Here is a 26,041-nt window from a genome sequence, read left to right as displayed (position 1 = left end):
AGCATAGGCTACCACTCCCAGTCTGTTTCATTTTTTGAAAACTATCCCTTTATAGGTCAAGCTGCCATAACACTCAGGTCCTTCTTCCTTGTCCTTGACTGGAATTACAAGTGTGTATCACTATATCCACTTCGAACTTTAGTTTATCTTTTTATATTAAGAGATTGGAAGGAAAAAAAAGATTCAGAGAGAGGAATCAACAAAGCATGTAGGAAAATGTCATAATGAACCCCAATATTCTATATGTTAATTAAAAAGGGAGCAAGCTATCCATAAGGCTGGGGGGGGGGGTGGTTTAGTGACAGCCTGTGTTTCAAGGCCTAGCCCTGCAAATATGTAAGTGTGTGTATATACACATACATGTTAATAATAGTAATAACTATCCTAACATTTGAAAAGATTAGGACAGACTGCCTAAATATCATGACTGATTAAAACACAATAAATATCTCCACAGAGACAGAACCACTGGTAAATGACATGTCATATCCACAGGACTATGGAGATAAACAAAAAAGAACTTTGCCCCTAGATATGAGACCCCCCCACCCCCAACAAAGAGCCTAGCCCCTCTTTCCCACTCCCCTAACTCAATTCTTCATTCTAAATTTAAAAAGGGTTTTGTTTTGTTTTGTTTTGTTTTCAGTTTGAAAGCTCAAGTGTGGGACATTGCTACAACTCCCGCTTGGAGTCTGGCCCTTTAGAGGGACTTTCTGAACTGCTTAATTTGTTTTTTATTGTTGACTTCAGCTTGTTCGGGGTACTAAGAGGAAAGGTCACAAGCTACACAAAACAAACACTTTGATCAGTATTTTCTTACATAAAGTTAAACCAATTTCTGGCTGTGTTCAAAAAAATCTTAATCCTCAACTGGCTTCATTTAAAAAAGGAAACATGAATAAATAAATAAATAAATAAATAAATAAATAAATAAATAAATAAAAGAAAGAAAGAATGAATGAATGAATAGCTGGAGAGATGGCTTAGTGGTTTAAGAGGTTCAATTCCCAGCACCAATGTGGCAGCTAACAGCTGTCTGTAACTCCTGTCCAACACCCAAAGACATACATGTAGCCAGAACATCAATGCACATAAAACAAATAAATCTTAAAAACAAACAAACAAACAAAAAAAAACACACACAAGAAAACATCTTTCCTCCTTTTAATGAGAACCCAGGGAGTGGGAATTATTTAATACTTGCCTATGACCCAACTCCCAAGACATATGTCACATCAAAACAATGTGATTGCTATGCCATGCTGCCCATATCAGAAAAGACTTGTCATATATTCTTAAATTTGAAAAGATATAGTATAGCTTCAGGGGATGTATGATGTATAAAAATGAGCTTCTCATCCACAAATGAATCATCCCTTCATACTGTGTTCATAGGAGAAAAAATGTCCTCTAGGGCTGGAGATGCGGCTCACTGGTTAGCGTAGGTGCCTCGCATGCATGAAGTCCTGGATTCTACCCTCGGAACAGCGCATACCCACCCGCATGGTGGTGCATGCCTGCAATTCTGGGATTCTAAGACCAGCCTAGCCTGCATGAGACCCCACCCACCCAAAAGCCATCTAAAAAGACATCTAAAGTATCAGTAATGATCTTTTCAGATTGCAGGAATACTACTGCTTCCTTTTCCATTCACATTATTCTTTTAATTCATTTTCCTTGGTGAATATGAATCATATATGTGGGAAAATAATTCTAAAATCTAATAGGAAGGTCAGAGAGATGGTTCAGCAGTTAAGGGCACTTGTTCTCACAGAGGACACAGGCTCAGTTCCCAGTACCACATGGTAGTTTACAACCATCTACAAGTCCAGTTACAGGGAATCCAATGCTTCTTCTGACCTCTTTTTGCACCAGGCATGCATGTAGTGCAGACATATACAAGCACAACACTCATATACATGAAATAAAAATAAAGAAATCTTTTTAAATATTATAGGAAAAAATGTTTAACTCCTTAGGGCTACTTTCTTTGTAATGCTTCCAAAGGGATGAGAAGTCACTCTTTCTTCACTTGCCTCATTATCTACCATGAATGAATTTTTACAATCAGTGTGGTTCTGATTTACCAGCTGGTGGCAGATTACTGATATAAACTGCTAGCTAACACCATAACATGAGCAACTGTGGCTCCACCATGAGTGTTCAGGAAAGCCAACGAAGACAAACGCCAGGTCTCCTGGCTAGACAGGGCATGCTAGCATCTAAGGAAATCTAACCAATGGTCCAGCCCTGGACACCTCAGCAGGCTTTGTGGTCCTCACTTGCTAGTTAAGGTGTAAGGAGAATAAGCGAACCATGGTATGGTTTTTTAAATACAATGGTTGTAAACAAAGATTAGAAAAGAGATTAACCAAATCCTAACCTTCCTAACTACTTGACCAAGTACAGCTGAACTGACTTCACCAATTTTACTACTTACTTTACTTGAAAAGCAGGAAGGGATGTCAGATTTAAACATGCTTCCAAGCGTTCCAGTGACTAGCACATTTCCAGCTGCGCTAATGTTTGGGGTAATCCTGCCCAAAACGAAGACACATGCCAACCAACAAATACAGCTCAGTTTATCCACTGTTTATATGGTGCTGGAATTGGGTATTTATAGTGTTTTATATCATGCTCTGTAATCCCACGGCATAGATCTAATTACTCTCATCTTACAAGTACAAAAAGGATCTACTTTTTATTTACAAGAAACAAAACAAAAACCTGAAGTGTTAAATGCAAAGGCTGTTCCTGATCATGTCGTGAGCTGCACATCCAAATCCCATCTGTGTCCACACCCGTCAAACAGGTAAAGTAACCCTGCCTTATTCATCCCGTCTTCAGTGACCACTGACCAAGCATTCAGTGATGCACCAGTCACTTGGCATGCAACAATAGCAAAACAGTTTAAAACAGACCAAAGGCCTCATGGAGCTTAACCCTCCAGTATGAAGAAACCTGATTTTACTCCCTTTTAGGAAAAATAAATAAATAAGTGCCTGATATGTACTGAAAACTTGATATACATTAGCTCACTTTCTTCTACTTTTTATAATGGGAGAGAGAGATCCAAACAAATAAAAAATGAACCCAATGGAAGTAATAGGCTACGTCAGTCACAAAGGAAAAAACAAACTTACTTAATAAAACAACTGCAAAGGAGTAAGAATTAAGAGCACTGTGGGGCACTGGCCTGGATTTGAATTTTGACTTACTAGCTGGATGGAGTGACCCTAGACAAATTAGCCACATCTCTCTAAGCGCCAGCTTCTTTATGTGTAAGAAGGAAGTAACAATGACCTCATTAGGTGGATGCAAAAATGAAATGAGATGAATGTTATGATGATGATGACTAGGATAGTCTCCTCAGGTTCTATCTTCCTAAGCTCTGAAACAGTTAAGTCTACACACTTGCCAGCAATGTTAGAAGGGCAGCAGAGAAAATGTACAGGACTTGTTCAACACTCAAGACACCTGCTTCTTTAAAACAACAACAAAAAAAAAGGCTGGGAAAAGCCATCCCTGGAAGAGCACTATGCTCCTAGTACCAGGAGCCAGGCACAGAGTTTGCCCGGAGGGAGATCAGATGCAGGTGTTGTGAAACAGCAAACGCAACTGAATCTGAGTCACCCGGGGTGACGTCCAGAGCGTGTGGATTATGTGGGCCCTGGCTCTGGCTGCTTCTCTTTCAGACACTTCCAGCTTTACCAGAGGCTGAGGAGCGCAAAGCAATGCAGTGCAAAGGGATTTACTACTGCTTTGCAGGTTTCTAGAGGAAGGCCAGTTAGCTGCAGAGGATCAAAATGATTTGGGGGTTATTACCAGTAAAAAGCCATAGATCCAGACTTGCCTTGCCCTGAATGAGCACAGGTAAGGAAGGCCTGGGTCCTTTTCTCCTTGTGGACAGAGACAGAGCCAGCAGCCCCAAAGCCAGCCCAGAGAAAGTCAGGAGATAGGATCAGATGCTGTGAGAAGAGCACTGAGACCCTGGGCAGGCCCATGGTAGTAAGACCTGGTATCCTGGCCGACTGGCAGCTCTCTCCACATTACGTGTGCAGGAAAGCTTTCCTACTGACACCCAAGCTCAACTGCCAACATTGTTAACACAGAGCACCCTAGAAGAGCTTCCCAGACCAAAGGGAAATGAGCCCAAGCCTTCCAGGTAGAGGACTAACTAGAACCCAGTTGCCTGCTACGTAGCTACACCTTCCTCACACCTCTCAAAAGTGGCTCACCTGAACCCGGAGCTATCAAGTCCAGTATTAAGCGAGAGAACGTGATTCAGCTTTTTAGCACATCCACACCGAAAGAAAAGAGTTCCTTGTGTGTGCACATCAGTGCAGTGGCTCAGAGCAATTAACATCCTAAGCACTAACTAAGCTTAGTGCATCCAGTACCAGAGCCCTGGGATGTATTCTCTGCTTTGGGTTACAGTGGCCACACCAAAGCTCAATGTTCAAACCACATTCTCCCTCTTAAGGATGTTGCCAAGGCCCCAGGAGGACAGTCAACTCTGCTCAAATCCTATGGTTCCTATGACCAGGAGCTGGAAAGGTCAACTTCTGCCTTACCTGACCTGGGCTCTAAGTAACCCATAAGCCCTGTTATCTTCTAGTACATCATCTTCAACAGCACATTATACCCTGGGACTTCCAAACCAACCTGCCTTCTCTTGCTGGGACCTCAGCCCCTGCTGGTGTTTTTCCTGGAAGTGCAGACCCAGTCCAGAGAGAGCCTACCCGAACCCTGGCCTTCCCATGGGAACTTGGCTCGGGGTCCATAGCACTGTGGATTCCTTTCACAACATAGACTCCCCGAAGGCAAAAAACCACCATGTTTCATCTGCCAAAACCTAAACCAAATGCTCTAAACACTGCAGCTGCTCAATTAAGGCTATGTCAACTGGAGGTGAAGGCAATCAAATCGTATGTAATGCTCTCATCAAGCAATCATCAAGACACCTGAATTGAGTTAAGTAGTAGGCCGCTCTGGGGACCAAAGGGGAGAGAGATCATCCACAGCAAAAATGGCAAAATGGCTGGGGGTGTAACTCATCGGAAGAGGGCACACCTAGCATGTGTGAGACTCTGAGTTTCACACCTAGGACCAACCAAAAAACACCAGAAAAGAGAGGGGGAATTTTTTTACACCTAAGACTATGGAAATGGGCCATAAAGCTTCCTGGGAAACCACCACTGGCTGTATGATGTTAGAAACACAAATGTCTCCAAACCCCAGTTTTCCTCCTTTAGAAGGAAGGCAAAGGGGCTGGAGAGATGGCTCAGTGGTTAAGAGGTGAACGCTCTTAATGTACCCATGTGGCAGCTCACACCAGTCCGTGTAAATCCAGTTCCAGGATATGCAATAACCTCTTCTGACTTTCGTGTGCACCGGGCACACACATACCATACAAACATGTATGTAGGCAAAACAGTCATACACACTAACCTAAAAGCAGTATTTCTGTTAAATGGAAGGGAGAGGAAAGCAGCTACATCCCCCAGATAGTGATGAGCACTGCACGGGTCCTCCCCCAACCACCTTGCCCCAGTGGTCACATATACAAAAGGAACCTTGATCGGCCTTCCCCTATCCTGGTTCCCCAAAACCCTGCTTCAGCTTAGGAGGACCTCACTTCCTCCTGCATACTTGTAGCTCCACTGTTAAAAACCAAACAAACAAACAAACAAACAAAAACCCAACAATAAAAGGTTGACAGCAACAGAAAATCACAAAATACATCAATGAGGTTTTTCTGTTTGTCTTTGTTTTTGTTTTTTGTTTTTTTGTTTGTTTGTTTGGTTTTTTTTTTTTTTTTTTTTTTTTTTTTTGGTTTTTCGAGACAGGGTTTCTCTGTGTAGCTTTGCACCTTTCCTGGAACTCGCTTTGGAGACCAGGCTGGCCTCGAACTCAGAGAGATCCACCTGGCTCTGCCTCCTGAGTGCTGGGATTAAAGGCGTGTGCTACCACCGCATGGCATCAATGAGTTTTAAGTGATGAAAATAAGTAACTTGAAGGTCTGTGTGCTGTCTGACTCCGCCAAATTCACAAAAGCCTACACACATTTCCCCAATCCTCTCAGACGGCTCCTTTAGTCTGTTCCATATAAGCTTTGAAATGTATAAAGTTAGGCCTATAAAAAAAATTTAGTATTTCCTCCCCAGAGGACAGAGGACTCTGAAAACTTCCCAGTCCAAGGGAACAACACTGTGTCTATAGTAATTATTAAGCTACTAATTGTCTGCCGAGCCTGCCAGCTGACATCTTTCACACCTACCAAGATACTTTAAAGCCCTGGACATGGCCCCCTTCCCTGGCTGCCTAGTCTACATACAGTGAAGGAGGTGGAGCGGGGCCTGGAACATCTGAGGAGCATCTGTTTTAGGAACATACTGTTTCCACCAGAGGCGTTTAGCCCCAAAGCATTCGACTCCTCTATCAAGACTGTGAATTATCTGCTCACTCTTATTCCTAGCCTGCATTCACTCCATGAGGACTGACAGACCAGGTATCCAATAAATAAGTGGTCCACGTTAGACTCCTAGTATTCACCTCCTTTGCTTCTCTTTGGGTGCGGGAAATCAACTCCAGAGCCTTGTGCATATCAAGCAAATGCTCTAATACTGAGCCACAACCCCAGCCCAACCCTTGTAACATTTGTGAGTCAGGGGAGGGGACTGAGTCTCTGTCTGCTCTCTAATGAACTTAAATAAGTGCCAATTAGCAAAATACAATAAAAGAAGTTTAAACAGTGTCTGATTGACTTCTATTTGCTACAAACAAAATTTCCCACCTTTCAATGATCTTTTCTTTTTAAAAAACCTTTGCAGTGCTAGGGCAAACACCCTACTGATAAGCTATCCACTCAAACCCCTTAGTTATCACTTAACAGTATTTGGCAAGAGAGTCCACAGTCTTGAAACGGAAGATGACACCAAGCCGGGCATGGTGGTATATACACCTGCAATCCTAGGACTCAGGAGGCAGAGGCAGGAGGCTCACTGCAAGGTACATGCTAGTCCAGTACAGAGGGAGCTGCAGGTCAGCCCAGTTACATAAAAGAAGACAGCAAATTTCCCGTTTGTATTACACTTTGCTGAACATGGTGCCATCTCTCTTGCTTAATTTTCCTCTAGGGCAGTAGTTCTCAACCTTCCTAATGCTTTCATTAATACAGTTTCTTATTTGGTTGGAATTTTGCTACTGTGATGAAGCATAATGTAAATATCTGATGCGCGACCCCCATGAAAGGGTCGTTAACCCCCAACCCCTCCAGAGTCATGACCCACACACAGGTTGAAAGCGCTGCTCTAGGCTTAATAATAGCATTCTCCCAAGCACAGGCTGGTCCCACCATGACTTCACCTGAAAGTCCCTGAAAGCCTACGGCAGACTGAAAATCCAAGCACCAGTCAATATCTCTCACGTCTCCATCTACACGGTACCCCCAACCCTCCAGTCTTCTCCAACTGTCTCATTCTGTTCTCAAATCAGGTTCACATTTTCCTGCTTCAGTGTGTGCGTGGCTCTTTCAGCCGAGAAGTACATCTTGTTTTTCCTTCCCCACCTCCTTCTCCACATGGTAAACCCTTCATGGCTGAGGCCTCACTTCCTCTTTCCCCAGCCACTTCCCACTTGCGTCTCTGCCACGTGGTCTTGCCGGTTGCCAAGTGCTGTGGAAGTTTAAGTCAGGAACCATCATCAGGGTATCCTTGTCTTCTCAGAACCTGGTACCTGGACTAGGTGACATGATAGGGTGACCAACACAGGCAGGCTGATGGGACAAGCCACAGTTGAGAAATAAAGAGCACAAATTTCTCCTAATCCAATTGCCTGTCACCAGACTTCCACTAAAATTATCAAACTGCCAAGAGCAAAATCACAAGGATTATAATAACAGAGCACACAGGCAGGCCAGTGATAACTGAGCTGGTAGCAAGGGGAAACTAAAATTGTGATGCCTCAAAACAATCCTCCTTCACAGACCCACCAACCAGATGCAGAAAGCAAAGCTCCAAGGGCTCACAGCAGTTCAGACCCAGTTCTACAACTTGTTCAGGCCCCCTGTAGAGAACAAAGCACTCTGGTGAGGCCCACCTCCCAAACACTGAGGAAGAGGGGTGTTCTCTGTCTCCCGTTAATGAAGCCAAACCTCTCAACAAGGTGGGTTCATGCCTCTGATCCCAGCACTTGGGGGCTGAGGCTGGAGGATCAAGAATCCCAGGTCAGCCTGGGCTCCAACTCTGGGCTCCAGAGCTCAAAATCAAAGAACAAGAACTCTAATATAGATCATGCAGTTTCTACTCTAGTCAAAAGTGGACATCAGCCGGGCAGTGGTGGCGTACACCTGTAATCCCAGCACTCGGGAGGCAGAGGCAGGTGGATCTCTGTGAGTTCCAGGCCAGCCTTGTCTATAGAGCTAGTCCAGGACAGGCTCCAAAGCTACAGAGAAACCCTGTCTTAAAAAACCAAAAAAAAAGTGGACATCAAACACATCTTACTTTGAAACAGAACTCCAGAGCTGTCCATGATGTCAACATAGATGTCCACAAGAAAGGTTCAAGACAGCCTCCTACCAGCTGGCAGAAGATCTATCTCCTACTATATGAAATATCACGTATTCTCCAAGGCCACTTTTCCCAGGGACTTGATGAAAAGTCCCTTGTCCATGGGTTTGGTCACTCACGCTATCCCCTCCAGGTCTTCCCACAGTGTGGGCCCCTGTGTTATGTTGTAGTGGCTCCCTACACCCCCTTCCAGGAGCACCCTGAAGACAGCTGCCTTGTTTATTATTATCTGCACAAGTTGGGTACTCTGTGAGTCTCCAAATCTCTCCTTGTGACCACAGTAGAAGGACGGTGGGCTAACTCACTAGATCGAGCAGGTATAGAGGGTCTAACTCACTACGGCAGGCAGAATGAGCGGTTTCATGGGTGAGAAGTCAGAAACCCTGTCTCCACACACTTGTTCTTCTGCATCAGTCCCCGTGATTGATATGCATCATAGAGAGGGGTTCTGTATGAAGAAAATGTTCAAGGAATACTTATCTGGTGAGTCCGTGATACTTTTATGAGAGGCAGTTTAGCAGAATGGTTAGCCAAGGCCCTGGAATCCACTTCACTGTGTGAATCTACTACATACCGCCTCTCCGGGTCTCAAATTCCTTATCTGAATCAGGAGGATAAGAATTGTAGCTACATCACTGGGTCCAAGAATTGTGAAGCATGAACGAAATGACGCATGTGAAGAACTTGGGACAATGGTAACTAGTATGTTCTTGATACATATTAACTATGACTGCTGCTCCTACAATCATACCTAGCGTTATTTTACACAACAGACTAATGCCACCCAAAGGGTGAATTTCTACCCTATGGATAAAGTAGGGTAGGGAGAGAGAAGAAACAGGCCTTTTTCACTTTTGCTGTAGCTGGCTAATGCATATTTAGGTGAGCCTCACCAGTGATGTTTTCACTAACAGTGGCCTGGAACTGGAACACTGTTTGCTGAACTTCTCCAAGGTCCTCTCGACAGACTCATCTGTGGTATGAATACCCATGTTCTAGTTTCTCCTGTTTTAAGACCAGATTTCTAGCTGGGTGTGGTGGGGTACAGGCGTTACCCTAGAACGTGGGCAGAAGCAGAAAGACCAGCCTATGTGTTAGGTCTTCTGCAGCGAAACAAGATACACTATACTACAGGCGCTATCAGCCTTCCTGAGACAAGGCAGCACAACAGTGCTTCCAGACCAGCAATCAAGTGAACCTTAGCTTCTTAAAATTACATTTTACTGATGTATTGTGTGTGTGCGCGCGCGCGCGTGTGTGCGTGCGTGCGTGCGTGCGTGCGTGTGTGTGTGTGAGAGAGAGAGAGAGAGAGAGAGAGAGAGAGAGAGAGATGTGAGGGTGTACACAGGCCACAGTTTACCTGTGAAGGCCAAGACCACTTGCAGGAGTCAGTACCCTCCTGCCACCATGTTGCTCCCAGCAATCAAACCCAAGAAATGTGGTTTGATTCTTATAGCCAGCACCACATCGTCACCCTCGCCACTGCTTCATCACCCATCATCCTTGAGGCAGCTTTGGAATAGAAGAACCTGACCAGTGTTAGCCACTGCCCGCCCCCCCAACATACATACAACATTCCCTCTTCTTGGACACAAAAATGATAGAGTCATGTGATCACAAACCATCCGCTCTCACAGTGACAGTCACCAATGCACATAACACCATTATTCACCCACTGCTGCACCACCAGTCACTTCAAAAAAGAAAATGTGTACTGGTTGTCCACGTTATTTTTTGTTTGTTTCCGAGACAGGGTTTCTCTGTGTAGCTTTGGTACCTGTCCTGGATCTCGCTCTGTAGACCAGGCTGACCTTGAACTCACAGGGATCCGTCTCCCAAGTGCTGGGATTAAAGGCATGCGCCACCACCAACTGGCATCCACATTATTTATTGATCCTTTTCATCATTTTAATTTATTACTGCAAAGAAAATAAATTAACTATTCAAAACTCACAGTTCTATATAATGAACTTACTTATGACTTATTTTGAAACTGAACGTATTTTCTTGCTAGTTTTCATTGAAAATGGTAGCCGGGCGGTGGTGGCACACGCCTTTAATCCCAGCACTCGAGAGGCAGACGCAGGTGGATCTCTGTAAGTTCCAGGCCAGCCTGGGCTACCAAGTGAGTTCCAGGAAAAAGATGCAAAGCTACACAGAGAAACCCTGTCTCCAAAAGCCAAAAAAAAAAAAAAAAAAAGGAAGAAAGAAAAAAAAGAAAAGAAAAAAAATGGTAATGAAATGACATGACTCAATAAAATAAATTAAAATTTCTGCCAGGTGGGCTGGAGAGATGGCTCAGAGGTTAAGAGCACTGGCTGTTCTTCCAGAGGTCCTGAGTTCCACTCCCAGCACCCACATGATGCGTCACAACCATCTGTAATGAGATCCAGTGCCCTCTTCTGGCATGTAGGCAGAACACTGTATACATAACAAATAAATAAATCTTTAAAAAAATTTTCTGCCAGGTGCGATGACACACCTTTAATCTTAGCACTCTAGAGGCAGAAGGCAGGAAAAATCTCTTGATTCAAGGCCACAGTGAGACCCTGTCTCAAAAACAAAATTTTTTAAAAAGAATTTGCCAAAATTATACAAAGCTGGCAGAGAAAATTGCTTGTAATTCCCCATGTTTGAAACAGACCATGAAGCAAACGCTAAGGTGTGCTATGTTAAAATCAAGGCTGGGGCTGGAGGGATGGCTCAATGGTTAAGAGCACAGACTGCTCTTCCAGAGGATCCAGGTTCAATTCCAGCATCCACATGGCAGCTCACAACTGTCTATAACTCCAAGATCTGATGGCCTCACGCAGATATATATGCAGGCAAAACACCAATGCAAATAAAGTAAAAATAAATTAAAAAAAAAAAAACAAGGCTGATTTAACATCCTGCTTTACTGAGCCACAGTAACATATGAATTTCTTTCTTTCTTCCTTTCCTTTTTTTTTTTTTTTTTCCCCCTCGAGACAGGGTTTCTCTGTTTAACAGCCCTAGCTGTCCTAAAACAGGCTCTGTAGACCAGGCTGGCCTTGAACTCAAAGAGATCCACCTGCCTCTGCCTCCCAAGCTCTGGGATTAAAGGCATGCGCCGCCACCACCTGGCTGTAACACACGTATTTCAAATGAGCTTTTTCTATAAATTCTGGAATAAATCCGCTTTTGGCTCACTTAAAAGAAAAGAAACAAAGAATAGAGATGTGGCTCAGTGGCAGAGTTTGCCTGGTGTGTACCTCCACTGGCCAGCACTCCAGAATGAAGAAGCAAGAGGGATGCCCATCCCCATTCATGACTCTCCCTGCTGCATAGTATCATACATGGACTGTGCTTAAACATCACTTTTCCGAGGAAAAAGTACAAGTCTTTTCGTCACATCTTTATTTTTTAAAGACAAGATCTCACTATGAAACCCTGGCCACCCTAGAATTCTCTATGTAGACCAGGCTGGCCTTGAATTTAAAAGATCTGCCTGCCTCTGCATTCTGAGTGTTTGGCTTAAAGGCGTGTACCACCACACCTGCCAGGCTAGCAAAAATTCCACCATCACATTCAGGTAAGATAACAGTGGTTTTGGGTTCAGGAAAGGGCAGAGACACCCTCAGGTCATATCACGAGGAACTTCTAAATAAAGCTTACTGAAATTTTAAAGAATTCACCTCATAATTTCATCATTCTCCAGGTTTTCCTTAAAAAGCTTTCTATTCATACTCAGGCAACAGATGGCCTAGGGTATCTGGAAGAAGACAAGACACGCACACCTAAGACATGCGAGTGCCCCCCACAAGTCTGTTAAAGGACCGCAAAATAAGTGGCTCTGAGTGGACTGTCCAAAAGTGGTTTACATGTTTGTCACCAATACTTGGATCCTGAATGAACTACTGAACCTATAATGCAGACAATCAAGTGAGTGCAATCTACAACCGAATCAGATGGCTAAAAACACCCATGTCAAGGTCATAGTGAGGTGAAGGCTCTTCAACTGTTTCCATAGCACCTTAAGAATCTAGACTTTCCAATTTTAAATTTCAAAATTTATTATTTCAAATCCAGCTTTATTCTTAACCCCTGCCAGGCATCTCCTAAGCTACTGTTTGTATTGAAACAAGATGGTATGCCCCCCAGTTGGCCTTGCCATATGTAGCAGGGGAGATAGCCTTGAACTCTTGATCTTCCTTGCCTCCATCCTTCAAGTCCTGGCTAGGTTACAGGCTCGGCACTGTGTCACAGTCTGCACAGGGGGCTATTTCAATTTTGTTTGTTTTGTTTTCGAGACAGGGTTTCTCTGTGTAGCTTTGGAGCCTGTCCTGGACCTCGCTCTGTAGACCAGGCTGGCCTCTAACTCACAGATATATCTGCCTGCCTCTGCCTCCCCACTGCTGGGATTAAAGGTGTGCACCACCACCACCACCACCACCACCACCACCACCACCACCACCTGGGAATGGCTATTTCAATTTTTAAAACTGCATAATTTAGCCGGGCAGTGGTGGAGCACGCCTTTAATCCCAGCACTTGGGAGGCAGAGGCAGGTGGATCTCTGTGAGTTTGAGGCCAGCCTGGCCTACAAAGCAAGTTCCAGGAAAGGAAAGGCTACACAGAGAAACCCTGTCTCGAAAAACCAAAAAAACTGCATAATTTGTGGTAGTGTGAGACTGAACTCAAGCTCCCCTATTTAAAGAAAAGAAAAAAGGAGACAGGGGAAGGATCTTTGGCCTCCTCACATCCTCCGTTCACCTCTTTATCAAATACAGGCCCGAGGAAAAGCGCAGTTTCAGTTGTAACGCTATTTATGGACCAGTGATGTAAAAACACACAGGATCCCAAGCAAAAGGTGGAAAAGCATGTACTTACTTCCTAGTGTGGGACCAGAGCTGCCGGGAGTCCTAAGGGTTAGGCCCTTAATCCCAGCACTCAGGAGGCAGAGGCAGGTTATCTCTGTACGTTCAAGGCCAGCCTGGTCTAAAGAGTGAATTCAGGACAGCCAAGGCTACACAGAGAAACCCTGTCTCAAAAAACCAGAAGAAACAAAAAAGACAGAGAACAGTGAAAGAGCATCACCTCTGAGGTTTAGTTGGGCTTACTTGAGGTTTTAATGAATGTCTGAACGGCCTCCGAGAAAAACATTGATGAGCCTTCTTTATGAGGCCATCTTATAGATGGGCCCAATTCAGGCACAAGGGGGTGGCCGTGTAACGAGTACACCCCCTTCCCCAGGAAGCAAGAGTCCTCACTAGGACATAGCTGGCTGCCTGATGCTCGTTTAGCCCCGAGAACCCCATGGAACTTTCTGAGAGTCAGATTGCCATTCCTCTCTTCATGGCAAGAGCACCGGGAACACGCCTGCATGCCAGCCTCCAGTGTGTACCAACTCAGCAGAAAACACTGCCTGGTTCCAAAAAGACTTCTGTTAGCTAGGGAAGAAAGTCAGCACAGTAGAGACCTGAAGGATGCCTGGGCGATGGGTGGTGAGCCTGCCATCACCCAGCGCACGGATATCAGACAGACAACCGCTCTGAAAGGGCAAGTTCCTCTTCCCTTGCGGAATTCCGAGGTTCAATCTTTGTCTTTGGCACCCACAGATCTAAGGGAGAGCCCAGTATACACACAGCAGATACACAAGTTTACTGTCAAATAAAATATTGATGCAACTATCAAGAAGACAGTGAGGGCATCGAGTGACCACTGGGGGACTTCATGTGCTTCTAATGAGCAACTAAGTTGGAAAACCAGGTCATGAAAAGGGCCCCGATCTGAGCAATACTGAAGAGTCCCAGTCTGGGTCTTACCTAAAGCCTCTTCCCATGAGCCCTTTGCTCCTAAACCAAACACAGTAAAACCAGAATGAATGAAAACTCACCAGCTCTTAAGCGTTGAGCGTACAGGGCAGGTGAGGTGGCTCAGTGGGTGACCGTGCTTGCCACCAAGCCTGTCCACCTGAGTTCAATCCTAGGGATCCACATCATCTCAAGAGAGAACTGATTCCCAATTGTTGTCCTCTGACCTTCACACTCACAAATAAATAAATGCGCCGGGCGGGCGGTGGTGGCGCATGCCTTTAATCCCAGCCCTCAGAGGCAGAGGCAGGCAGATCTCTGTGAGTTCCAGGACAGCCAGGACTGTTTCACAGAGAAACCCTGTCTCTAAAAACAAAACAAAACAAAAATACAATTTAAAACAACAATAATACATCTCATCTGAATACAATTCAAAAGCTCAGACCATGGACAACAAAGTTCCTGTTCCCTTTAAAAATCAGGAAACTGAAAAAGGAGGCAGAAAAAGAAAGCCACTCAATTGCTCCCCTAGGAGTCTACCTAACGTCTCCTCTCTCATCACTGACTTCATGCTTCATCTATGCTGGGTACATATTGTTTAACCAAATAAACAGTACAGGTAGAGAAAAATATCATTTCTAAGAGATAAACAGAAAACTTGCTGTCACCTACTTGCCACTCTGGCCTCTTGTCTTTTCCTCTTCCTTAGGGACAGTCCCTCTTCCAATCCCAGGGCCTTTGAGCAAGTTGTTCTCTGAAGTACTCACACAAATGTCACTTCCACATCATGCCTTTCCTGGCCTGTCACCCAGAATCCTCCACTGACCTGCCTCCCTTTTCATGTCAAACTATGGCCCAGACATCAATCAGATGTTGCTGACCATGCCTCTCTGTACATAATGTGTCCTCTTCGAGGCTAACTGTGGTCTTTCTCTCCCTAAGTAAAGCTTTGGTGATCATCAGTATCTTCACAAAGTAAATAAACATTTATGATTATTATGAAAACACACACACACAAAAATACCATGGGATTCGTAAAAATGACAAAAAACTACCTGTTTTCCAAAGAGACTTCATTGATACCGAATTGGCTGATACAATATTTAGTTGGGGTTCTTTGTTGTTTTTGAGACAAGGTCTTTCTATGTAGACTAGGCTGGCCTCCTACTCATGATGGAGATTCTGCTACTTCTGCCTCCCAGTACTGGGATTAAAGGTGTGTGCCTCCACGCCCAGCCTGATATGTAATCTTTAAAGAGGGATGGGAAGCTTGAATACCAATCAATGAAACTGAATTTTTACAATCTAGATACAAATCAAGGGGCCGGTGGTACATCTTACCTCAGTGGCAGAACATTTGCCAAGCATCTGCAAGGCACTGCATTCATCACCAACAATGCAGTCAATGGATAGCGATCCAATTCAGGGAAGTGTAAACTATGCTTGGCGTTCAGGTGTGGTGTCCCAGCACTCAGATTTAAGGTAAACTTGGGACCAGCCTGTACTACACAGTGAAATCCTGCCTCATGCCTCAAAAAAAAAAAAAAAGTACGTAAAAAAACAAGGCTATAATCCAGAGGCAGAGGTGCTTGCCTAGCACATGAGGTGCCCTAAATTCAGTACCCAGCACTGCACACAAAGGTAAATTATACTTGATTTCAAACTTCAAGTGCTTAGCCACATGCAGATTTAATTAACCATTCTATGGGAACCACTGTGAGATGTTCAGTGAACATTTCTATACAATCATTCTCCAAACAATTAAATGTCCTACAGTAAAAGAGAAAACAGCTTTTCAAAATCTGTACTTTCTATGCTGGGCAGTGGTGGCGCACGCCTTTAATCCCAGCACTCCGGAGGCAGGTGAATCCCTGAGTTGAGGCCAGTCTGGTCTACAGAGTGAGTTCTAAGACAGTCAGGAATACACAGAGAGAAACCCTGCCTCAAAAATAAACAAATAAAATTTGCTTTCTAATCCCAGCACTCCTAGGCAGAAGCAGGTAGATCTCTGAGTTTGAGGCCAGCCTGGTCTACATAGGAAGTTCCAGGGCAATCAGGGCTACACAGAGAAACTCTTGTCTCAAAAAACAAAAATTTTACTTTCTCCATCAGAAGGGAATTCAGTTAAAATTAAAAGTTAGCACAGCTAATTGCAGCTGCCAAATCTCAGTTAGCAGGTAAGCATTTAAGACTAAAAGTGTGAATGCATTACTGAGGGACAAAACCATGTCCTTGCATATGACAGTATCAAAAACTCCATCCTTAAAAAGGATGCTGGAAATTTCTGTTCTCTAATGTTTGGCTCTTTGGTGGCGCGCTCTCTCTCTCTCTCTCTCTCTCTCTCTCTCTCTCTCTCTCTCTGTGTGTGTGTGTGTGTGTGTGTGTTTGTGTGTGTGTGTGTGTGTGTGTGTGTGTGAGAGAGAGAGAGAGATATTGATTGATTATTTAGCAAGGAAACCCATGGCCAGAGTTTTATATTATGGTTTGTTTTTTCTTGAAACAGGGTATCATGCACTCTAGGCTTGCCACAAACTAACTATATAGCTGAGGATGACCTTGAACTTCTGGTCCTCCTGTCTCCATTTTCTGAGTTCTGAGTATCGAACTGAGTGCTTCATGGATGCTAAAGCAAGTGGTCCACAAACGGAGCCGTCGTGATGTGTTTTAAACCCCAACTCCAGCTCCCCAGCATCATCTCATTTCTAGACAAAGTGTGTGTCTTTTTAAGAAGGTTAACATTGAGATGATTTTGTGTATTTATTCAGAAGCATTTTGTTCCAGAGCAGTCAGTCCCCTAAAACAAGGACAAGTCTTCACTCCTGTGACCTATAACTAACATCTACCAAGAGTGTGTAAGCATACACACTCAAATGCAGAAGGAATGAAGGAAGATCCATATCCTGTATGTTTCTGGTTTGGTGTTTTAAGTCCAAGGAGTAATGGGGGGGGAAAAGAAGTTGAATTATACACAGATCAACACTCCTATTAACTCGTACCACTAATGAAGCAAAACTAACTAAGCAGGAAAATGGGCCCACTCATTGGAGCTCTGAAATGCTCTCGTCTTTGATCTGGGTGCCCATCTCTCCTATTTAACATAAACTTCCAACCAAGAGCCATGAAAAGTGGTTGTAATTAGTAAAGGTCCCAATGTGACAGCTTTTAGAGCAACCAAGCCTTCAATTTCCCCTCCCTCTTTTAAATGAAACTGAGCCAACTTTTATTTTAGGATTTCAGAAATCCAAGACTTTCCCACCAATGTGCACCTAGAACCAAACCTTGGCATGATGGGTGTGCAGAAAAAAAAAAAAAAAAAAAAAAAACGTGTCTCTTTCCCTCACTGCATCTGTAGCACAATTTAGGCCTCGGCTCCAAATTCCACGTGGCTCTGCTCCAAAATCTATTGGTTTTTGTATCAGAACCCAGTACATGCTAAGGCATGAGCACCGGCTAAGCAATCATCAGGCTAGATACTGGGGATGGAAAAAAATGTTCCTGAGGTACGAAAACATGGGGGGGGGGGGGGTAATTCTGTAAGGAGGACATAATAGTCCCCCAGAAGACAGGCTTTGGGTTTAAAAAAAAAGCGAAGAAAGGATTCTAGCTGGAGAAGAGCTGGGGACACCCAGGAAGAACAGCAGCCCATTTGAAAGCATGGAGAAGTGGTTTAAAATGGCAGTGGTGAGGGGGGACTGGCAAGAGCTGAGGCCAGAGATTGCATGTGGAAGGAGCTGATGGAGGTCCCTGTGGGCCATATGCAGGCACTTGGATTTCTTCCTGTAGACACAAGCAGCCAAGGGGATGTTTCTAAGCGGACAATACACACCACTCTGTGGACAATGCAGGGTAAACTGCGGGAGGGAGGAACCGCTGACAGGAAATTAACTTAAGAGACATTTGCAACACCATGAGAGGTTCTGCCCATTGGAGGGACAGTCACGGAAGACAGTGAGGTAGACAGCCTGGCCTGGCCGCCTGGGTAGGCAGCACACTTCAGATCCCTTTCTAGAAGGGAGGGAGATGACTTTCATTTTTACAAGCACCTGCAGGGCGAGGTGCCTGAAGGTTGCAGCTTGGGCAAAGCTGTAAAAAGAAAGAGCTGGGAGTTGCCCGATCATAGGTGAGAGAAGAGGGCAGGAAAACACCCAAACGCTGCAGGCGTCCAGTCCCAGGAAAGGGACTGAAAGGTGGCTGCTGAACTGTGGCACTGTGTGCCCTCAGCACAGCTGGTCCCTGGTGTGAGAGATGAAAGCTATGCTCCTGAGGCACACAACGTGACTAGGAGCCCAGAGCATCCCAGTCCTTCCTGTTTAAAACACTGGTTCCTTTACTCTCAGGGCTCCAGGCCCTGCCTGCTGCCACTGGCGTGAGAGGCATAGGGTGGTAGCAGAGAAGGACAAACAAAGGAAAGGGTTAAAGCCAGAGGTGTTTGTATCTCTCTCCTGCCATTGCTAGACATTTCCTTCTGGGGTCACAAGAACATACAATAACTGTCCCTCTACCCCCGTCCCTGTACTCGCTCCTTCTTACCTCTCTCTCCTATCTTGCCATGGGATAACCCAGCCCCTCTCAAGATGTCTGGATCAAAGACCAGGCTCAGATAGATAGATAATTATGTAAGAATTTTACAAAAATGTGAGAAGCAAAATGAAGAGAGACTGAGTGCCCAAAAGCATCAAGCAAGTAAGGGCTAGTTCAAACACTTAAAAAAAAAAAAGGTATATTCCACATAACTTACAAAATGAGGGAGACCTGCCAGTGTGGCTGCAGAGTGATGGGAGAGCGGAGCCATCTCCCAGAGCGGCTTCCTGTCACTGTATCTAGGTTGTTTTAGAAGCAGATGAGTCCTGGAACTAACTACGAGGGTTCTCAAACATATTTAACACCACTCAGCATTTGCTCCTCCAACTGTCCATGAAACTTTGAACCTGCCAACCAAGCTCCCTTACAGGCATGCCATGAAGAGCTTCCCTACTTTGTGGTATTTTGCATCTCCCATCAAGATGCATGCACTATGGAGTGCACATTCAGCTGGTGTGTGATCACACCCCTTTTCCTTGGTGGTCCTAGGGATCAAACCCAGGGCTCAGCAGGGCAGAGCTGCACCCTTAGAGCAACTACCGGAAGTAGACTTCTCCACCGTGGCTCCCGGACACACGGGGAGAGGAATAATCAAGTCTCCATTGCATAAGAGTGGAGGGAGGCTGCCCTGCATTGCTGCCCTGCGGGAAGTGTATTAGCATCTGGTCTCTATTCCTTGAAGGCCAACAGAATCCCTCCCCAATGGGGCTGAGAAGTGGTCACCCTAAAATATACCCAGACACTCTACAACCAAAGGCTGACGGCCATTCCTTTGATGGTGAGTAAGTCCTAAGGATGCCTCTTGGATTTCTCTTAAAGCCCATCCTTAAGTGAACCCCATTAAGAAGAATCTGCTAGTTGTGCCGCTTCCCCCCCCCAAGCAAAAATGCAGTGTGTCATTTCCCCCATTCCCCCCCCCCCAATTAAGAGAAACTTCTAGGTAAATTCACTCAAAGGTAAAGGAATTGTAAAAATTTCTGGAAAGCAAATCTAGACTGGACACCCACAAAACGTCCTGAGCTCAAAATACACCACACTTTCTTCCATATATAGATTTTGAGTTTCTAGAACATTAATTTCGCCCTCCCAACAATGCCCTGAGGTAGAAAAGCCACTGAAAAGATGTGCATAATCACATTCAGCAGCAGCAATGCTGCCAGTGGGGTGTTCGTTTGAATTAATTCTCTTACACCTTCAAATTCAAGCAGAGAATTACTTCCAAAAGGGTCTGGCCTTATTTTAAAACACCACCAAGAGAGAAATCCACAGTATATAGGAAATGCCAAGTCCTCTGAGGCCAGGCTGCTTCCAACCAGCAGTGAGGAGTCAGAGGTCAGGATGGACCTAGCTGTAAATCGGTGCCGTTCTGAGTTTAAACTTAGAATATTTGCTAAATGTCTTTACAAAAGGAGGTTGACACTTAGTCCAAGAAGCTACACCCAAATAAAAAAAAAAATTTTTTTTTAAAGGAGATGTAAAAGTAATTCAACAACCAGCCCATCAAACGCTTTTGTAACACTCCTTCCCCAGTCTTGGAAAAGGGTTAGGGATGAAATACCAAGCAAGCTCAGGGGGAAAACAAATAGAGCATTTAAAAGCTTTATCTAATTACCCCCACTGAGACTTTTTCTCTTCAGTCTGGCCGTCTGACAAAGCCAGTGGGGGTTTTCATTCTCTTTCTCCACCCTGAGTTCCACCGCCCTCAAGGAGCCCTCAGGTGAATCGCTGCAGAAGCCGCCAGTCCCTAGGCCCCGGCCTTCACGGAGGTTTTCGAATTCTCTTAGCATTAGTTGCTTGAATCATACAGAACAAACAGTCTCCACCCTCTCCCACTGCTTTGTCTGAAGCGCCTATTCACCAGCAGTCACCTTTGCTGATGGGCAGACGGCTAACCTGCAGCCTGCAGGCCCATCAAAGCAGGATGCAGGATCCCAGCTCCCTGTCCCCTCCTCCCTACCCACCCACCCTGCTTCAGCTGCCAACAAGCAGGGTGAAATCTCCAGGCATGCTCGGCTGCCCTTCAGACCATGTTGGGCACCCAAGGAACGTGACAAGAGAGACCTTGAGAAAAGCTGGGCTGATGACAAAGCCCAGCAAGACTGACTGCTCACGAGGAAAAGCTCCTCCCCACCTTCCTCATTCTTCCACCTGGCAGTAAAGAAAACACCAGCAGACAGGTTTCCTTTCCTTGGTCGGCTTGCCATGTGGGAGTGGGGGAAATTAAAAGTAAGCGATGCATTTCAGAAAGCACATCTCATGCCTCCCTCTAGGTTCAGATGGTACATCTTTTTACCTCTGATTTATCCTCTACCCCTGGGCATGGTAAGCATTCTTTGACCCCTGCATTTAAGAGAGACTTGGTTGTTTCTACTCAAGAATTACAGTCTAAATCTAAAAATTGAGAGAAAAGAAATGAAAAAAAAACCTGTCAATCTCTCAATTATATTTGAATGTAAAAAATATGGCTCAACAAGGCCCGTTTGATGGGTCAAAAGGACATATAACCTTGAGGCAGGGGAGCTTCTACTCTGCAGCAGGTCTGACACTCAACACAAGTGGTAGTTTCCTGCCACTAGTTCAACCCAACTTGCATCTTTCATCTCCATGAAAAACTTCAAGAACCTTGAAACACATTCAAGGCAAAATGCAAACCACAACACTTTTTGCCTTCTAACATCTGCTCAGTCCTTCCGAATATGTTCTAAACCTAGACTAATTGTTTTTTAAAGGGTTATCTATGATCTGGATTGAATAAAAAGAGCCACAGAAGTAGGGTAACATGGACCAGGAACAGTCACATCCACATCTAATCCAGGAGGAAGGAAAGCTATTGTCTCCTCATCAGGAGACAATATTGTAGTTACTACTGATACTATATTGCACTTCTATCTTTTGGACGCAAATAAGTTTAATATAATACAAAAGTAAAACATCACTTTGTGGATTATGTAGAATTTCCAAAACAAACATAAAAATCTGTTATTAATGCAAAAGCAGGTGAAGTTACATACACATTAACAACGGGGAAGTTCAACCTCTTAACAGACAAGAAAGTCATCCCAGACAAGCTGCCATTTGATACCACAGCACTGGGTCAGAGAATACTGAACTTCAATTAAAGACACTTACAAAAGAAAGATTATTTAAATAACAAAAACAAAAACCAACTTTAACATCCTACCTTCCTAGGTGAAAAAACATGTAGGATTCAGAAATTAATTAAACCTAGTAAATAATGTAAAACAGGGAAGGACTCCCTTTCAAAAAAGCTTCGGTTAATTTTAGCATCCTTCTGTTTAGCTGCTTAGCAACCCTTATCCTATGACCTTCTAAGCACCACCTACTTTTCAGAAGGATAATGAATAGAAACATCAAAAGGGACCCACTTCTCACTGCTTCTAGTGGGTCTGTTTAGCCAATTTTTGTAAAACTTTATATTAACTATGCCATGCAAAACCTTAAGAGGATAGAATTTTTCAACTTCATTAACCAGGAAATGTACTTAGCTGAAGCTGTTCAGTGATGGTTAGCAAGTGAGCACACAATAGCAAGAAAGACTTCCAAACTGACCTAGGAAGTGAACCAACACAGCAGTTCAAAACAGAAAAGCAAAAAAAACAGAAGTTTGCTAACAGCTGCTAGCCAGTGCCTGACTTAGGGCAGATAACCAATAAACAGCTGCTGATCAGATGAGGATTAATACACTTGAGCTTTATTTTCCTCCTTCCACACTCAAGTACCTGTACTGGATGCTAATAAGCTCTCTTGGATAGTTCTGCCTGAAGAAATCTAAAATAAAGGCCCCTTCCATCAAAAGGTCACTTGTTTGATGATGTAAACGGTTAGGAATGGATTTACCACCTGTACCAGCTGAGTCAGACAAGTGCTCCCCATCATGTCCACGGTAAGGGTGCTGTCTGAGTTTCTGCGGAGAAATAAAGTGGTATCCAAGGAAACGCCAAGAATAATATTCCATGTACCACTGAGCATCAGCAGCACTTCTTATGAGTAAACCCTTTCTTGAAAACCAAACACCATGAAAAGACAACTAGCTTACTTTAAAAATATTTTGTTAAGATTGGGACAGTGTAAGTTAACTAACCCAGAAAGGGAGACAGGGAAACAATTAAATCAAAGTACTCCTCTCTCCCTTTCTTTGGTAAAAATTGGGAAAGGTATTTTTCTCACACATTTAAAACTTGATTAGAGCCATTCAAGTGTTTAATTCTTCAGTGTAACCAAATACATCAAAGCAAGACCCATCAGTAGATACCCCAATGGGCAGAGGTAAAACAAAACAAATCAACCCCAAATCTCTAAAATGAGTCCACCTTTGCACATAATGTTTGAAGAGTATACTGAACTCTTTCCACAAAAACTATGGCTTCTTTGAGCACGCACAGAATTTTCTTAAGAGTTTAAACCAAGACTTTAGCCTCCAACTCAGACTTCCGGGTTAAATTATCCTGGAAACTATACCTGCCTACTCAAGAAAGCATCAAACTTACGAGGATGTGAAAAAAAACATCAACACATTCTTTTCTTGGCTGTTCTCATTTCTCCACCTTCCACTCCAATTAACTATTGCACAACGCACTCACACTCAGACACGGACCACCATATTATCTGAAAAAGTAATCTCACAAGCCGGGGATGTACAAGCAGCAAGTCAGCCAACTTCCAACATCCAACAGGCAACTTTCTTCCCATAAGCTTTAGCAAGGATATGCTTAGCTCTAAACTCTAAAACAAGACTGAGGGCTGAAAACCTGAAGGCAAGGTTTTGTTTTTTTTTTTTATTCACCCCTGTATCGGGTCTCCACCACCACCACCACTACCAGCATCCCCCAAAGAAGAAAATCCCCTCCAAAGTGCCCCGAATGTGTGCTGCTGCTGGCTCTGAAGCCGTGTAGAATTTCGTAATGGAATGTGAACTGCTCGTCCGGATCTGGGCTCACGTTCTATCTCTTAACCAGTAAGGAGCGAGGGAGGGCAAATCTGCTGAGCAAGGAGAAATAACTTTCCTCCTCTTTTATAACCCATCACGGATGCACCGAGGACGAGGGACGCAAGTTGCACGAGGCGCCTGTCAAGTGGCCGAGCCCGAGCCCAGTGGGGTCCCCGCGCCCCTAGACCTCGGCCCGCTGCCCGCGGGCACCGTCGCCGCGCCCCGCACTCACCCGGGACTGGAGAGAGGGTCACATCCTCGACGCGACCCTGGCCCTGTACTGAAAACACACCACCTCCCAAGGAGGGGGCCGGCGACGGGAAGGACCTCCCCTGCTCCTTAGCAACCATTAAGGTCGCAGTTTCCTAAGAGACCGCGAACCGGGTGGGGGAGCGGGGCCTGATGGGGGGGGCGGACTCTCGACGTAGTCGGTTCCCCCCACCACGGTCTCCAGCTTCCCCCACCCTCCTTGCTCGGCGGTGCCGGCCGGGGTGTGAGGAGAGAGTGAAGCCCCAGAACTCCAGAAAAATTGGTCCAGCGGGCGGCGGACAAAAGTTTCCTAGCGCGCTCCACAGCTGGGCGGTGGGGCGGGCGCCGGCCCCGCCTCGGATGCTCCCGGCCTCCTTCCTGTGCTCGTGACGGCGCCGGGCGCGAGCCCCCCCTCCGCGATGCAAGCTCGCCCCAAGCCGGGGGCTCCCCCAAAGCTCGTACCCAGTCAGCCTCGGAGTCACCAACAATACGTGTCGGCTCGGGCCCCGGTCGCCGCCTCCCCTCCTCCCCGGCGACGGTGGTCGCCCGCAGCCCCGCAGCCAGCCGGGAGCCCGCAGAGGGCTCGGGGCTGCTTGCCGCCCCTCCCGGCCGGCGCCGTCCGCCCGGGAGGATCAAAGTCCGCAGAGCAGGGCGCGGCGGATGCTCCCACTGAGCAGCCCCAAACGCTCAGCCCCCGCGCCTTGCACCCCGGGTGGGCACCCCCGGATACCTTGCGGTGGCGGGCGGGCTCCGTCATCTCCGTGCTTCCCGACCCGAGAGAGACTAGAAAGTATGTAGGAGAAAAGTTTCCCCTCCCACATGGGGGGGGAGGATGTCGGGGGAGAGAGGGCGGAAGATGGAGAGCAGCGCTGGGAAGATGTTTCTGGCCCGCGGTGCGCGCACCATCCGAGTCCCGGCGGTACTGGTTAAAAATAAACTCGGCGGCGCGGGTCGGGCCGAATTCCTGCGCTCGGACGGCTAATATGGATGCGCATCAGGTCCTGCTGGCGGGGCGCTGCGGCGGCTCGCGCAGGGAGCTGGTTGGCAGAGCCGGCGGCTCGGGAAGGGGAAAGGAGCGGAGGAAGGGGAGGAGGAGGAGGAGGAGCGGCCGGGCGCGCAGCCCGAGGGGAGAGGGCTGCCCAGCTCATCCCGGCCGCCCCTACCCCGCACCCCCAACCGAGCGCATGCTGCGCTGCGTGGGGCGCGCGGGTCCTTTTTTGCCAAACGCTGAGTTTCAGAAGTACACCGCTCTCTGCACACTTCACCCTCCCCATCCCCAAAAAGTTCTTTAAAAGGTCGCTCCGGCAGTGCCCCGGACATCTCGCAGTCACCCGAGTGCCGCAAGCGGGGACCCGGGACGCGTACTTACGGCCCGGCAGGGTGCTGGGCTCCCAGGCATGATGCAGTGGGGACCGGTGGGCTTCGGGGAGAGAACGAGGAGAGATGCAAACTTGTTCCGGAAAAGGAATCAAAATGGCGTTTCTGGATGTGCAAAGTTCATCAACTCCGCAGTCACTTCCCCTCCTCCTTTTCTCCCACAGGGAGGGAGGTGGGCGAGGAGCTGGCGACCCTGTTGCCCAAGCCGTCTTCTCGGCCCCCGCCACGGCCCCCCGCCCCGCTTCCTCGCCCGCACGCTCGGAGACTCGCTCTCCCCCTCTCACCCTGATAAGTAGACACATCACGTGTTGCTCCTGCGAGTCTCCTGGGGACGTGTTACAGAGCTGCCGCGGCAGCCGCGGCGGCTTGAGCTGGGGGAGTCGGGAGGACCGCGGTACCCGGCTGTCCCTGTCGTCACCCCCGCCCCAATTTTAGCTAGGCAACCGCAGTTGCCACTATCTCAGGATGGATGGAGGTGGAGTCCCCACCATACCCCCAATAGCAGACCCAAGTTTGCCCAACGCCCTCCCTAGGCGCCTGGG

The 26,041-nt window shown here is 46.1% G+C and overlaps 1 protein-coding gene across 3 annotated transcripts in view; it reads right to left on the bottom strand.

Annotated features, from left to right (window-relative positions):
- Positions 1–25,828, bottom strand: part of Rreb1 (ras responsive element binding protein 1) — a 131,870-nt gene extending 106,042 nt beyond the window's left edge. For 2 of the 3 annotated variants that reach the window (XM_036188632.1, XM_036188634.1), the window contains exon 1: positions 24,853–25,014. The gene's annotated coding sequence lies outside the window, so the exon portion shown is untranslated. Of the gene's footprint in view, positions 1–24,852; positions 25,015–25,783 lie in introns of those variants that run through there. The other variant, XM_036188633.1, reaches the window with a different exon arrangement.
- Positions 25,829–26,041: the final 213 nt, after the last annotated feature.

Source organism: Onychomys torridus, chromosome 5 (genome assembly GCF_903995425.1).
Source record: "Onychomys torridus chromosome 5, mOncTor1.1, whole genome shotgun sequence".
In the NCBI taxonomy this organism is placed as follows: domain Eukaryota; kingdom Metazoa; phylum Chordata; class Mammalia; order Rodentia; family Cricetidae; genus Onychomys; species Onychomys torridus.
Note: the sequence above shows the minus strand (reverse complement) of the source record. Positions and strands in the feature narration are given on the sequence as shown.